Below are 16,692 nucleotides of genomic sequence, written 5' to 3' on the forward strand. Positions count from 1 at the left end.
AGCGTGACCACAGGCCGCAGTGTCCCCCCTCCCGAATGCTCCCAACCATTTGCTCTCCTCTTGCATCTACCAGGTAACCGCAAGATAAACTCCCCCAAACAGAAAAAGGAAAAAAGGTAAAACCGAAAGCTAAAAGAAAACGCAACTTTAGCAAATTTTCACCGTGTTGGTGTGTGTTTTCTTTTTCATTTTTTCCCATTGCTGAATAAATCATTTTTTTCTGTTGTTTCTCTCTGCAAATTTTCTATGCCTTTTGTTGTCTGGCTTAGTTGCATTGCTTTTTGTTTAGCTCTTTCGCTCATAAAACAATTGACGTTAAATGTTGGCCAAGTATTAGCCCAAAAACACACACTCACACACAAAGCACACACACAAACACAGCAGAGAGGAAGAATTCTTTTATTGTTTGGCATATATGTACAAAAATGTGTTGCATACTTGTAGGCAGCATGAGATTTTATTTCTGTTGAATAATATTCCACTTATTTATTTTGTTAAGACGATTATGACTTTGAAAATCTTTAAAATTCAATTAGACTGAGCTAAACGTTTCATTTGCTTTGAGTTATTTAAAATTCAGTTCAAGCTAAATAATGCTTTAATAGGACTAAAAAGTTCGTTAGCCATTTAGCGAGCTTTTGTACATGAAGAAGAATCGGCCCATATGGAGCAGGAACTGTAAGCACTGTGGTCAATAAGCAGAACATTTTTGCATCAAGAACATTTCACATTGGGTTTTCTTAGGGCTGGGATTCATTTGGGATTCCTGGTACTGCATAGCAAGTCAAATCGTTGTCCTTAAATAGTTAAAGACCGAAAGGTTGACAATTTTAGTTACGTAAGTTACATTATTTAAGAAAATTTAGTTATTATTTATTACCAATTCGTGCCACAGTGCACAAGGTTGAAACTTATTTTCGTTTATTGTTTAAGTTGTTAGCCAACTTTTGATTTTTCCACTCTGTCACTCACACACCGACACGGACAAAGACACACTCATGTAGAGAGAGTGAGAGAGAATATCTTTTTAATGAAATCATATCTCTTTCTGTCTAGTATGATAAATATTTCTTTCTGTTTTTGGTTACGTTTGAAATGGCATATCTCTGTAGAATGTATGTTACATTGAATACTTAGTGATATTATTGAAAAGCAGAGAGCTTCCTTTTTTGTTTGAGAGAGGGGAGTAGAGGTTTGCAATGCTTTTATGCATTTATGTTGAAACTGGAATCCAATTAAACGTTTCAAGCACTTAAAGAAGAAGAACTTTACACAACATCTTTCATTTTGTTTTGACTTAGTCAGAGAAATACAAGACAAGCAGTCAGTCTTTCGGCCTTGACTTTAAGTTATTCAGTCTCACACGCTTACACACACACACACATTCCTCAACAAATGGCATAATTTTCTTATGTGGTTGGCACTTCAACACGACTGAGTTCTTGTGATTTATGCTTGTTGGCAATGTTTTGTAGACGGCTTTTAAGCATTTTTTGTTTTGGCCAACTGCCTCGCTTTGGCCTTTTAATTGCCTTTAATTTTCAACACCAAAAAGCACGGCTGGGCCAGAAAGCACGTCTGAGTTCATCTGCCATTTGCTGCTCCTTCAACGCTTTCGCAGTCATTCCTTACACTTTTGGGCTAGAGCTGTCCATTGTTTTGACGCTTAAGGCCTTTTTGGGGCATGTGCTAAAATAAACATACGGCTTGCCAAGTTAAATACATTCTCCCACACACACACACACACACAAACACACATATTCAGACAAACACTTAAGTTGCCAACAAGTTGTCATTCGACGTGGCCACAGAACCGTAACCAAACTTAACGTAACCGTAACCCTGTAACCGTTACGCGCTCTCACCTCCTTTTGCTCTTCCTCATCCTCCTCCTTCTCTCTTTTGACACTGCTCAAATAAAATATTTACATTCCATTTAGGCGCCACAGCAGCCGCTTGGCTCACCCCCCTCTAGTCTGCTGCCTGTTGACTAAAGCACTTCATCTTCATTTCACAGTTATTTTCAACTTCATTTGCGTGGTAAATAGGTGAACAAATACTCGCTCACCCTGCCGCACCGAGTGCCGAGTGTCTTGGCATCTTTGCATCTTCATTCATTCCGCAGGCTCTCAGGTTCGACTCGCGGAAAGTTCTTCACCCCCATTTGCTTGTCTGTCAGTCAGTCAGTCTGTCTGTCTGGCGGGCAGCACGCCGCCTTGGCATTAATATATGCTCCTCGTAACTGTGTCACGGTGTCGTTTAACTTATTAGCCTGGCCAACTTTGTTGGCCTATTTGCATTAGCTTGTTGTTGCTGCCGTTGAGCAAATACTCTACACTCTTAATGCCAGCCCAACATTTTAATGAGCGTTGACATTATTATTATATTTTGATTAAGAAGTAATTAAACCATGGGCTAGGTATCAAACCAGCGCCTAAAGGTATGCAGAAAAAAAGATTGCCCTTTTTACTTGTAATGCTCGAAACTATTTATATTTATTGTTAATATATAAGAAATTATCGCTACTCGCTCGAAAAATGTTTGTTTGTGTGTTAATAGAAAGAAATCTATCAATAAAATCGCTTTAGTAGTAGTTTTTGTAGTTTTGATAAAGTATATTTAAACCATTTCGGAAGTTGCTAGATTTGGAAGTTTTCGTCAGACTAATGAGCAAACATTTTAGAAAAATATTTAAAGAAATTTCTTAGGAACTTAGGAAAAAAACAATTCGTAGACTAAAATAGACAGACTCGAGGTAAATTTTGGGTAGCTCTTAGGTAGTTAGTCTAAGGACTATAGAGTCCTTTTTAAAAATCAATGCAAGAATCTCTTAACACTAAACTAAATGCCAAAACAGGTTGAGAATTATAACCAAAGTAAGCGAAAGTAACTCAGCTTAATTCATATTTATTTTCTAATCCTTATTGTAGAGTATCTTTAAGTTAGTTTAATCAACTTTTTCTTTCTCAACATCTTGGATAACATTTCATTTTCCTCGGCCCGCTCTTACATACAATTTCATGATAGGGTTGACAAGTCGAGCGCAAAAAATGTCGGTTAGCCGAGCAAAAATGTTCATTGCTTCCCCCCATTCCCCGTCACCCATGCCATGGTTACCTTCTCACCGTTAACATAACGCTAAAGATGCAGGCGGAGATTAAATAATTCATTAAGGCAACTTTTGGTGAGAGCTTCTACATTTTACTCCTCTTCATGGACGTCGTTGGTGTTGTTGGCGTCTTCATCATCCAACATCTTCCAAGTTCCATCTAGGCGAAACAAACAGAGAGAGAGGGAAAGAGAGAGAGGGAAAGAGATAGAGAGCCTTGTAGATATTTTGATAAGCAAAAGGGTAATTAAGCGCTGAGAGTTGCCCGTAAAATTTCTCCGCTAAAATGAAATATATAAAAATGCAAAAAAAAAGGAAAGAAAAATGTAAGAGAGAAAGTTTTGTCGCTGCATAGATGACGACATGAATTTAAATAGAAATTAAATTAAAATGAGTAACTAACTAACTAACAGGCACAACAATCAAGGCTGAAATTGTGCAACCAAAAGCCATGTTGAGAGAGAGGAAGTGAGAGGGAGAGAGGAGGGTTTGGCAGCGGGGAACGAGCGGCTTATTTGCTTGGATATTGCAAATATATTTAATAGCAGCGCGAAATTGGCGGAGCTTGTAAACAAAAGAGGAGGTAGGCAACTGAGCAACAGCAATTAAAAGGCCGCTTGCCTCTGAGAGGGACACACACGCACATACACCCCGCCAGGACACTTCATATGCATGACAATGTCATGGCAACTTGTAAGCTACACGAATTTTTCCTCTCCCCTGCTCTTTCCCTTTAACACTAACCCTTCATTCCGCTTCAGATTGGCCGGCAATGTCCTATCCCCCTTCAATGTCCTCCGCTTGCTGCAGATTTATTGCAGCAGGAAAACAGTTGTCTGTCTCTTCACTGCGTCCCGCTCTCCCCCTCCACATTCTCATCCCGCAACGCTCTGTTTATTTGTGCGTGTGTTTGCCTTGCAGTTTTTCAATATATTTCGGAGATTGCCCATTGTTGGCCTTGGCACTGGACTATCTGGACTGGACCTTTGCTTGTTACCCTTTAGACCAGGGCTGTAAAGAGGTATCTTAACAACCTGAAGAACAATAATCTTCTAGACTTAAATAAATTTATGATTAGACCTCAAACTCTAGTTAAATAGATGAAAGTTTTTCGTTTCTCACCTAAGTTATCGAAGGCTTTATCTCCTACAGGGTATACATAAGTCGAAACTCTTACTATAGATTTTATATTTGCCTTTTGGTCCTTTTTTGATGCCTTTGGCGGCGTTAAAACCGCTGTAAGTAACTAAGTTGCAGTCCGCCTCTGATTCCCTTTTTTTCCTTTGCATATACATTTTTTGTATGGGGGTATCCGTTGCTTGGTCTGTTTCAATAACAATTTTACAATTTTGTTGGCGGTTTTTATATTTTAAATATTCTGAAATTCTACAATTTCAACCAATAAGAACGAAAGCGAAAGAGACAGAGAGAGAAAGAGAGAGAGAGAGCGAAGTAAACACAATTAAAGCTGTTGGTTATTTGATTAAAACTTTTATATGTACATATATATGTATTTAGTGTGAGCTATAAAACAGAATCATTTGTTCATTCAATCAAGTTGGAAATTTGCATGTCAAAGACCACACACAGAGCGTTAAATTCTGTGTAAAATTGTTACCTAATTAGATTGTAAATAGCCTGAGGGAAGGCAAAAGTCAACCTCAACTAACAACACCCATTAGTTAGCTTGTTTGCAACAAACATTATCGCAGCAAACATCCAACAGGACGACATGCTTTAGTAATTACATGTTGAAACTAACAGAAGTGAGAGCAAAGCAAAAAAACTCCAAAAATAGTGTTGCATACCATCAGGCGGAAGAGTGCATTAAATTGCCAGAATGCTCGCTTTAAAAACAGGCAGCAAAAGAGTCTTGCGCCGTTTTGCATTGATTTATTGCCCCAAGTGAGGCTGGACTTTCTTCTTCTGTCCTTACCCTTCTCCGAAGGACTCTGACTTTCCCTTCTCCTGCTGCTGCTGCTTCTTCTTCTGCTTGGGCGCCAGTGCATGAATGTCACTGAACAAAATGGACAGGACAACCAAACCAAATAAAACGAATGAGCGAACGAACAAGCCAGCATTCGAACATGGCCCGGCCAAACAGTAACAAATAACATTTTCAACTCCAACAACAACATCAGCTAACAGCCAACTAAATAATGGCAAGAAAAAACGTCTAGCAAAGAAATCAGCGCACGTTGGCAATTAATAATGGGAACCCAAAATAAAAGAACAGTATAGAATGAAAGGTTTCGTTTAGGTTTCAGTTTTTGGCGGCCTGCGTATAGGGACCAAGTCTAAAAAAAAAGAGTTGAAAAAAACACAAATGTGATATGGGCCGCAAAGGGAGAAAAATTTATGGCAAGGCGAAGAAGACATTGTTAAATGCCAAGTGGCTAGACGGAAAAATACAGCTGCAACCTGTCTTAAAGGGGTCGCAGACTCTCAGTCTCTTAAAGTTCATTAGGGCAAAGCAGAAATAAGACATCAAACAAAGTTTCTCTAATAGAATTTCAAAAGGGATCAATCAAGCAAAGAAGATAAATATTTAGAATTACTTTCATAATAAATATTTTGGATAATTTTACCTGACTTACTCAGCAAAGTCACTAAGAACAAAAAATGTGCCAAAATAACTTCCGTTATTCATTGCTTCAATTCAATTTCTACTTCTTTTCCACCTCTTATAGCATGTTAGCATCTCTTTGACATATCCATCTATTATCATCAAGCAAATGTATGATATGTGACATGGAACAGTGGTTCAAGATACAGGCAAACCAGAATTGGGAGAGGACAATTAAACCCAATTTCAAATGTTGAAGAAATATGATCAATTCTATATAATAATTCTATTCTATAACTGTATGTGTATGTGTCCATGAGAAACGAATATTCGTTTTTAAGTTAATTTATTATTAATTTACATAGATTTTTATATGTGTAAGTAAGAAAGGTGTGAAGAGAGATAGAGCCTTTATGTATATGGTTATTAAATTGGTCTCTAAATTGTAATTTAGCCAAAGTTAGCTTTATTGGACGTTTTCTTATGAAAATTGTCAAAAACCATTGCCAAAATTTGTATGTTGAGCAATTTAATACTTATATTAAGCCACTGTATAAAATTTGGCTTTAAATTTTGTTGGCCATTTAGCTGGATGGCGGAAAATAGTTGAATGTCCATTAAAGCTTCTGGGCAAAAAGGAGATACAGATACATGCTGACAGTTGCATAATATATGAATTAAATGCCACGTACACATGTACACACACACACACACAGGCACACTCACATCTATGTACACACATACTTATACAGGACACGCACATGGCTGTCATATGTAATTATTAATTTCTAAAAAGCCATTCAAAATAATATAATTTTAAAATTCGCGCTCATATTGGACGCACGAGATGACGTGCCTCACCATGTTGCATGTTGCACTCACTCGGGGCAGGATCGAACATACATACACTGCTGATGCTCTCCATAACAAATGTCGTTAGCGATTAATTTATGTGACCCTGTCCCAGAACCCTTTAGCCAGTTGCCATTTGAGTTGCCAGTTGCAATTGCAATTTCTGTGTTAGTGCCAAATCAATATGCCCGTTGCGTAAAGAAATATGACTACCCACCCCCTCTCCCCCATCCCCTTTCGAGCATTTCGCTCTCCATAATATTTTCCATATTTTTGGCATTCTATTTGCATTTTGCATATGTTTTTTTTTTTTTTGATTTAAATGCGCATTCGCATAGTCAACTAATCCTAATTTAAATGTATGTACTCGTTCGCATTGTACTTTCTGTTTGGCTCTTTCGTTGGCCATTTGGCATTCGTTGTGGGCCTTTTCAGACCTAGGTAACTGACCATTTAAAACTGAACCAAAATATACAACATTTAATTGTTATGCAAGAAATTAGCGCAAAAATATTTAACTTAAAAAAATGAGAATGAGCAGCGAATTGTTTTGCATAACAAATTCAATTAAATAGCAAAGTGCGTGTATTAAAAACATATTAAACATAATTGCAAAAATTTAAATTTTCCGGTTAGTATAATATGTTGGTATAATGTATATGTATATACGCCTATAATGGATAATTGCTTGTGGTATCTCTCAATGAATAAACGAACATTTAGCACAAAAATTTGATGAAATTGTCTAAATTACATTACAGATTTAATTAGCATATGATTACCACACAGAGAGTTCTTCAAACTTAATTATGTTGATTTTGTTAATTCAATTAAATTGTAATTGCTCTACATATAGAGGATCACATGAACTTTGTTCTATTTCATTCACATTTCTTTAACCATGAAATAAACCAATGTAACATAAAACAAAAAGGAAAAGTTAACAAGAATAAAAATGAACAAATGATCTTGGCTTTTTGAATAAACTCTTTGTTATATATTAGATAGAGAGAATCTAATCATGAATACATTCATGAAACAAATAACTATATGTTCTCCAAAGTTGATTTGATGTTTAAGAAACGATTGCTGTACTAGTGTTCTAAAACAAGTCTAGTTCTTGGTATTTGTTGGTCGATTGAAAACCAATAAACTTCACTTCAATTCAAAAGTGAATTCTACCTATGACTCTACATATACATATAGATACTTACTCTACATATAACTCATTTATGAACCATCCACACACAATCCCAATAAAAGGATGAACTAAAAAAACAAAAAGAGCAAAAAGAAGGTCTCAAAATCCCGATATCAGTTATCTGGATTTTATTTTGTATATTTTATCATCAGTAATCACTAAAAAATTAAAATTAAAACGTATAGAGTGAAATATTCGTACATATTAACGTGTTTTACTAAGTGATCGATTAGTTGGCCGTAGGCTACTGCCGGCGATAGAGTGCTCGCGTCTTTAAAAGAGTGTGTGTGATATGATGATGAGCCATTGACAAAAAATTTATTAGAAATTAGTATGTACATTTCGTCTTGCGATTTATTTACTCTTAATTCATTTCAATTACAATTAGTGGCAAGGGCTTTCGACAAGTTGAGTTACACACATAGATTAGATAGAAGAAAGAGATGGGTCTATTTTATTTAGTATTAACAATTTACGAATTATAAGGATATACAAAGGAAAGTTACGACAATCGAAAGTCTATAAATTGATCATGCAAAGTGTTAAATATAATAATACTTTTTTAATAAATATTTATGTCTGAATCATGGGCAAAAATTATTGATCACATCGCTGGACTTGCGATCAAAAAGGGCAAAAAGAAGAGGTGTCCAGGTAATAGAGACAATACCAAATAAACCACAGACAACAATCAAGGAAATATCGAAATAACCCCATGGAGCTGTTTCAATCTCTTGTAATCTCTTCAAATACAAAACTATTCAAATGCTTATGATCTTAATAATAATAAAACTAGATGAAAATGGAAACAATTTGCCGCGTCTCTTTCCATTCCTATTCAACGTATTGATTTGTATTGCAACGCAATAAATTCTTATAAACTTGTTAAATATATGACCAAAACAATGCTCATGCCACAAATCTCTAAATTCCCGCAATAGTTTTTAAAAAGGGCAACGAAAATTTATTTTTATTTGCGACGACAAAAACAAACATGGAAAAGAATACACAAAAACCCCCAAAAACGAAAGAAAAATATCAAAGAAGTTAAATTCGGCTATGCCGAAGTTTATATACCCTTGCAGTCCTTGACAATAATAATTTCACATGTTCAAAATTTCTTTTCTGCAACTCAATTCATTAATATACAAACAAAACAATTTTACTCTTCATACTATGTACAATTTGTTCTTCTTCTTCCCTCATTCCCTAAGCAAAGCAACGCACGCATACACATACAGTTTATGTAGCGTTGCGTCTGTGTGTGTATGCATGTGCTCTGTTAACAGATGGTGACGTAGTAGGCAGCAAGCAGAGCTGCCGGCAGCGATTGAACCGATTTATATAGACTGTAACTTGTGTTCTATTTATCCGATCAGGGTCAAATTTTGGGATCTGAGATTTTATATCAAATTCTATTATATTGGTAAATTTCATGGGGATACTCCAATTTTTGCAAAAATTTTTGTTCCAGAGCTATATGATATAGTAGTCCGATCCCAAAGATTTTCATACTTTATCTCACCCGGGTAAAAAAAAGCTCCCAAAAAAAATTTCATCCCGATAGCTCTTAAGATGGCTGAGTAAAACGCGTACGCACCGACGGACAGACGGACAGACGGACATGGCTATATCGACTTAGCTTCTCATGCTGATCAAGAATATATATACTTTATGGGGTCGGAAACGTCTCCTTCTGTGCGTTACAAACATCTGACCAATTTTATAATACCCTCTGCAAGGGTATAAAAAAGAATGTGTTGGGGGAAAACAACCAACAAGTTAAATCAAATATATGACCAGACATTGTTTTTGTTGTTGTTAGTGTCATTATTGTTGTTCAACTGCAATTAAAATTGGCACAGAAAAAAAAAGCAAAGAGATGGCAATAAATGCAATTGGCCAACAGCAACAACAACAACATTATCTTACGACTTGTATTTAGCGAGGACAACAACCCATGAAACTTTGCTAAACATTTTTGCTTTCCATCGAAAAGTAGCAATAAAAATGTTGCTCACGCGGCTAACTTAAAATCAGGAGAGAGAAGAATGTTGGGGCAATGAAGAACAACACAAATACACACACACTTGCACACTCTCTCCTACACACACACACACATACATGTAACGTAAATCGCTATAATAGAAACATTGCATTTTATTGCACTCGTCCTTGTCCTCGTCCTGCTGTTGGTTCTCGCTTTGGCTTCTGGTTTTGGTTTCCTTCCTTTTTTTTTTTTTTTTTTTTTTTGGCCAATAACACTCTGATAAATGGCCCAAACGGCTCTCGTGTCGATGTCTCTTTGTCTCCCTGTGACCAGCTGCCCATATTTGTCTAAGAAAGTGCCAACAACAGAAAACAGAACTTTTCAATTTGTGCAAAGAGTCTTTCTGTATTTCGTTTTTTCTTTATTTTTAGTTTGGCTAGCTTTCTGTTGGAAAGTAAATCCCATCTTTCCAAGGGGAAAAATCCTCGACTTCTTATCCTAGTGTCTTCATTACCTGTCGCGGTTTTCCCTTATAAATGGTCTTCCCTGTAACCGGCTGTATATCAACCTTCTTCCTCTGGTTCTCTCTGCCCATGATGAGGATGCTTTTCATTTTCAGCTGCGGTTTTGTGATTTGTCTTTCTGGCCGAGAGCAAAAAAAAAAAAAAAAACACATGCATATATACTTTAATTAAGTTAAGTACATGACCCAAAGGGATTTGATCGAACGAGCTGCCAAAATGTGTGTCTGTTTTTTGCTGCTCCTTTTTCCTTTTTTTTTCCCTTGGCCTCTCGTTGGATGAATAATGCAAGTGTGACTAGGGGCGTCCTTCCATGACCAGGAAAACTGTGGACACATTTGCATTGCATTTTTCTGTCGTTTGTATTTCCTTTTCTTCTTCCTCTTCTTCTTTTGCTTAAATGCTGGGAGTTTGCATTGAGCCGAAGGCTTGTGATTTTAGCTAGGACCCAAAAATAAACACATTTACTAAAGCTGACACTCTCAGAAAGAGAAATAGAGTGGGAGAAAGAAAGAGGAGCAATGCTAGAGGAGAAATATGAAGTGTTTTTTTTTTTTTTAGAAATAATTTATATATGACATGAGAAAGACTTTTGTAGCCAATTGTAGCTTCTGAAATTTTGCATTTTAACTTTAGTGGCTTTTAAGTTTCTTATATAAAAATTATTCAAAAGGTAACATTTTCACATTACCTATTTTATCGAGTTAAATGTTGAAATTTCAATTAAACGTATAAGCCAATTCCTGCCGATTTGAAACGATAATGCAATAAAAGATCGTATAAATTTCCCTTTAAATCACGAAAACAGTCATAAGTATCGGTGTCAAAGTTATTATCATAGGTAAATTGTTTAATTTGCAAATTTTTACAATTAAATTCAATATTTTTTACGACTTAACACATAATATGAAGTTGTGGCTTAGCTCTTAAAGAGTTTGTAGAGAAGAGTAGCAGAAAAAGGTTTCCCGCTAATCAAAATCCAGGAAACAAGAAACCCTACAAACTCTTTTGATTGTGATTAGGAGGACCCCTTTTTCTGTTACTCTTCTTATGCCATTGTCCATTTGAGCCTTTAATCATTTTCATTTGGTCAGATCAGAGAGATTATAAACTATGGATGGAAAAATTACCCTCTCCATAAAGAAAGAAGAAATTCAACAGAGATACAAATTATTTACCAAATTTAAAAAGTCTCTTCAGGCTCAGACTTACCCAAGAAGTAGTTAAAATATTTTTATGGTCAAACGACTCTGGGAAATTTTCATGAAAAGTGGAATATATTAAAAATTTCTCTGAATATTTGTTAATTGCTTAGGATTTGAATTAAAACAAGATTAAATTTAATTTTGGCTGCTCTAAAGTTTATAAATCAAGTTTTTAGTGCCAGCCATTTTAAAATCATGAATCCCTTCATAAAATTTTCTTAAGCAAGTTTTGTTTATCAAATATTGCAAGATTTTTGAAGATATTTCTATGTGATAAGAAATCCTTCACTGAAATTACTTTAATAGGATTCTTCTATATTTCTACTAAGAGATTTCTCAATAAAGTTAACTTGTAGATTGATGACAGCTATTATATTGTTACTCCGATCTGACGAATTGTCACACTTGTCAATAAATTTTAAGAGAATATAAGAAAACAAAATGAAATGAAGAAATTCGTGATGTAATTAACATTAGTAATTAAGAATCTGTAAATAATTTTGTTTTAGGCGTAGGAAAAACTTGAGAGTCCTATCCTGGACTAATGTCTAATGCGTTTCCCTAACCTTCTTAGTTTTATGTTGTCTAAAAACATGAATGTCATACAATTGTTAATCAAACCAGAGGGCCGGGGCTAACTTTGACCGCGTCAAAGTTTGTATACCCTTGCAACTTTTTTGGTAACTCTTTCCTTACCTATTAGCCATCAATGTGGAAGAACGTTTTATCTAAAAAGGCTTATGTTTGCGAAAGAATGGCCTACAATCATAGGAAATAACGAAGATATTGACCAAAGTCACAGTTTTCCACCGATCGTTCCTATGGGAGCTATATGATATAGTCACCCGATCTTTATCAAATTCGACACAGTCATTAACAGATATATTTAATTAAGAAATGTTTAATTTGAAAACAATCACGTTAAAAGTAACGAAGTTATTTACAAAAGTCACTGTTTTCGCCCGATCGTTCCTATGGGAGCTATATGATATAGTCACCCGATCTTTATCGAATTCGGCACAGTCATTAACAGATATACTAAACTAACAAATGTTTAATTTGAAAGCAATCGCGGTAAAAGTAACGAAGTTATTTACAAAAGTCACTGTTTTCGACCGATCGTTCCTACGGGATCTATATGATATAGTCATCCGATCTTGATCAAATTTGGCACAGTCGTTTATAAGCGTAATAAACTCTCTAATCTTAAGTTTCACGATAATAACATAGAAAATAACGAAGTTATTGAGTAAAGTCACTGTTCGTGACTTTGGGGTTTGTATGGGAGCTATATGATATAGTGGTCCGATCCGGCTGAATCCGAGATATACAACGCCTGCAGTATATACAAGCCTACGTGCAAAATTTCAGCTCTGTAGCTCTTACGGTCTAGGAGGAGTTTGCGTTGATCCAGACGGACGGACGGAGGGACGGACGGACGGACATGGCTATTTGAACTCGTCTCGTCGTGCTGATCAAGAATATATATACTTTGTATGGTCGGAGATGCTTCGTTCTATGCGTTGCACACTTCTGACCAAAATTAATATACCCTTTTTGCAAGGGTATAAAAATATTTAAATCTTTCCCCGGATACACTTATGAATTATAATATAGAAAGAACTAGCTTAATAAATCAAAAAGGAATCTATTTATGGGTGGAATCGAGAATATAACAGTATAACATTCATTAAAAACTTATTGTCAAGCAGGATTATTCAATATATTTAATATTTTGAACTTTTGTCTGTGTAATGCAAATAATTTTTAGTTATTCGAATGTTTAATTAAGAGAGAGAGTTCCTTACTGATCTTATCAAGCCCTTCATTGTGCTTTAATTTGGTTGTTAACATAAAGGAAGATAGTTTTCACTGAAGTCGATTGTCCATTTACAGCTGAATGTGCATCGCCAAATTAACCTTAATAATTTAAGCCACCGCAAAAATTCCGATTCTATGTGTGTTTGGCATTTTTTTGTTTAATTTTTTTGCAATTGTTGTTTCATTTAGATTTGTCCATTACACTAAGCCGATTAAATCAATTCACACATATCCTAATAGGAGAGGGCAAAAGAAGGCTAACAAAAAAATGGGATGCACTTTTTGATACTTCGATTTTCATTATTATATAGACTGATACTATATGCATAACGTATCGTGGATTTAAATCTGTTTGGTGTTTAGCAGGGGAGAAAAAAATATGCTACACGAAGAGGGGCGAGATGGTTAAAATTGTCCACCGTTTTGGCAAAACATTTTGTTACCCAGAAAAAGGGGCCGGCCAGATGGCAACGCTGGCAGATTAAAATAGATTACAACTGAATTATTTGATAATGCCCTGGCATTGGAACAACAGAATGCAAAATGTTGTCGCATTTCATTCTCATCAATGTGCAAAATTATTTTCGATTTATTTTTGGCATCGGCCATGTCGACGATGCCGCTGCAATTGGCCTCTTTCAAATGGATTTTCCCTTTCATTGTTGTTGACAATTTTCGCTTAAAACAGAACAAAAAACAATAAAATAATATAAATAACGAATGAAAATGAGAGAATGGCGACAAATCAGTGCACAAAATGTATCTCTTTTAAAAAGTTCTCAAAACTGAATGCCAGTAATGGAATTTGTATTGGGTCAATCAAAAATTACACAGGCCGACATGATTTTTGCTGACGTTAACTTGAGAGGTGTTCTTAACTAATTCGGGTACGCTGATTCTAACTGCATACTTGGTTTTTGTCCATCACGTCTAGATTTTGTGAAATCTGGCGATCTGGGGTTGAAAAATAGGCACCCAAAAGTATACTATAGAAAGTTTGAAACAAAAATTTTTTTACGGATTTTAGAATATTTTGTGTAAGAAAATTAGTTCTTGTTTGCACATACAACTAATATACAATTTGTAAGACGCAGCAAATTCCCACAATTCTTTAAAATTTAAAAGCAGACAATTCTTGAAATCCCTATAGCATACTTTTTGGTTGAAATGTTACTCATTATAGAACTATATCCGGAGTGTAAGATATTATCCATTATAACAAAGAAATAACTCTTTGATATTTTGTAAATTCCTTTTTAATCAAGCCTAATATATTAATAGGATAAAATAATAATGTTTTTAGTACAATATTATGCTTATATCATGCAAAAATATATTGCAAATTAGGTCATTTTGAATAATTTGAACGCATTTTTTTCGAAATCCTGACGTGATGGAGAAAAACTAAGTACAGGGCCGTGATTAGCAGCCCCCAATTACTATAGGAGACCTATGGAACTTCAAACACTTTTTCATGACCTCAAAAATGTCGGCCTGTGTTATTAATGCGCTTGATACTGTAACAAACAAAGACTGAAAAGACAAATTAAAGTCGCCAAAATGTATGGCGAAAGACATCCTTTCCAACTCTGTGAAGTTGGATCTAGAAGAGTAAAAAAACTGAGGCCAATAAATTATGTGATTAAGTAAAAATTTAACTAACTGATAAGGCGTTATCTGATAAGATTTCATGGAACAAAGAAATACACATTATTTTTTTTAGCTAAATCGTTGAAAGTTCATAGTTGTTTAATCCAGTTTAACGGATATATAAGCACATAGTTATTGCATAAATATTTACGTGAGAAAAAGATGGAGATGGATATAACATTGTCGGCATAGAAAATATGGAAAGATCACACAAAGTTGAAAGTTGAAGTCAACTTCAACTCAGAGGACAATTTTGGTTCTTGGGTGAGTGAATCTTAGAATTAACAATCCAAATTTATTAACAACTTTTAACACCTTTTTCCAGTGAGGATCAACAAGGCACAGCGGACAATTTGAAGGACTTGTTAGATTCAACAATTGTATTACCACTGTCGGATGTAAGCTACTCTGGCCCAAAACAGGGTTACTGTAAACAAATTTGGTATCAAGCGGAAGGGAAGGACCGAGAGGCTTATGGATTGCCGCACCAATCGGAATCCGAGGTCTAGATGTTCAGATAAAGTTTACTTCAGGAGACAATATTTACTTTACTTCATTCCACATCAAATCAGAACTAAAATAAAATGACAAATTCAGTGTGTTCTCATGCTCAGTTTCATTTCAAACTTTGTACTATATGTTCGATCTCTTTTGATGGATTGGATTGGTTATTCTCGAGAAATTTGTCAACAAATTGTCACCACTTTCAGGTGAGAGATGAATTGTGCATCTAAAACGAAAATCTTGCGCTATTTCATTGTTATTTCATAATGCCAACTCGCTCAGTTCGCTTTCAGTTGGCCGCTTTCAACGTTGCCGGTTTTCACAATGTTGGCAATTACTCAACGGACGGCAAACAAACTGCCAAAACGATGCCGAATCCCGTTTCCCTAGTCCCTAGTTCCTCATCCCCGAGCCATGTTTACAGTTACAATTGCTGCACAGTGTGACCAGGGCGTGGGCGAGGGAGACGGAGAAGGAAAACAACTGAAAAATATTTGCATGCACTTTTGGGTGCACTTGGTTTGAAATCTGTTTGTTTGCCATTGGCGTCGGCGCATTAAATATGCAACACCTATGACAACGATAGCAAAGGATAAGCTCAACCATCTGACTCCTGCCCCACCGATAAAAAAAGTTATCACCTCTTCCCATCTTTATGCAGTTGGGTGGAGGGACGAAGGAGAGCTTAGAGAGCAGCAGCGAATCTGTAAGCAATTTGCTGGAAAATTTGTCAAAGAAGAAGACAAAAAAAACGAGCCAAAAGTCGAAGGGAAAAAATTAGAAAAAATTATGACTTCCGCAATTGTTTGGTCGAACAAAAGGCAACTAATGTAACCAGCAAGCAGGGAGCGCGGGGCAGAGGGTGGAAAAACTTTACAGTCAACTGTTGCTTTTCTTTGCCCAGACACACGAGCCGAAAGTTTTCCCAAATAGAAAATGTTTAATTTCCCCAAAGACAGCGAACGATGCCAAAACGCAGCATTTTCAAGCCCGAGCTAAAGAAAACTTTCTTTATATTTTACAATGCGGCTAGATATGGCCTGGAATGGGTATAGAAGTAGGTGTGTGTGTGTGTGTGTGTGTGTGTAGGTGTCTTAGTGCATTGCAACAGTGCAGTTGAAAAACTTTTCGGCTTGGCCAAAAAGTTACCAAGACGAGAAGCGACCCAAAACCGAAGTCGAACTTGTTAGTTTGCCATAGCGCGTTGAAAATTATATTATTTGAAACTTTTCAAATGTCACCAGAGAGTCAGAAATTTTTGGCTATGACAAAG

Source organism: Drosophila tropicalis, unplaced genomic scaffold, assembly GCF_018151085.1.
Source record: "Drosophila tropicalis isolate 14030-0801.00 unplaced genomic scaffold, ASM1815108v1 contig_593, whole genome shotgun sequence".
NCBI classification, from domain to species: Eukaryota; Metazoa; Arthropoda; class Insecta; order Diptera; family Drosophilidae; genus Drosophila; species Drosophila tropicalis.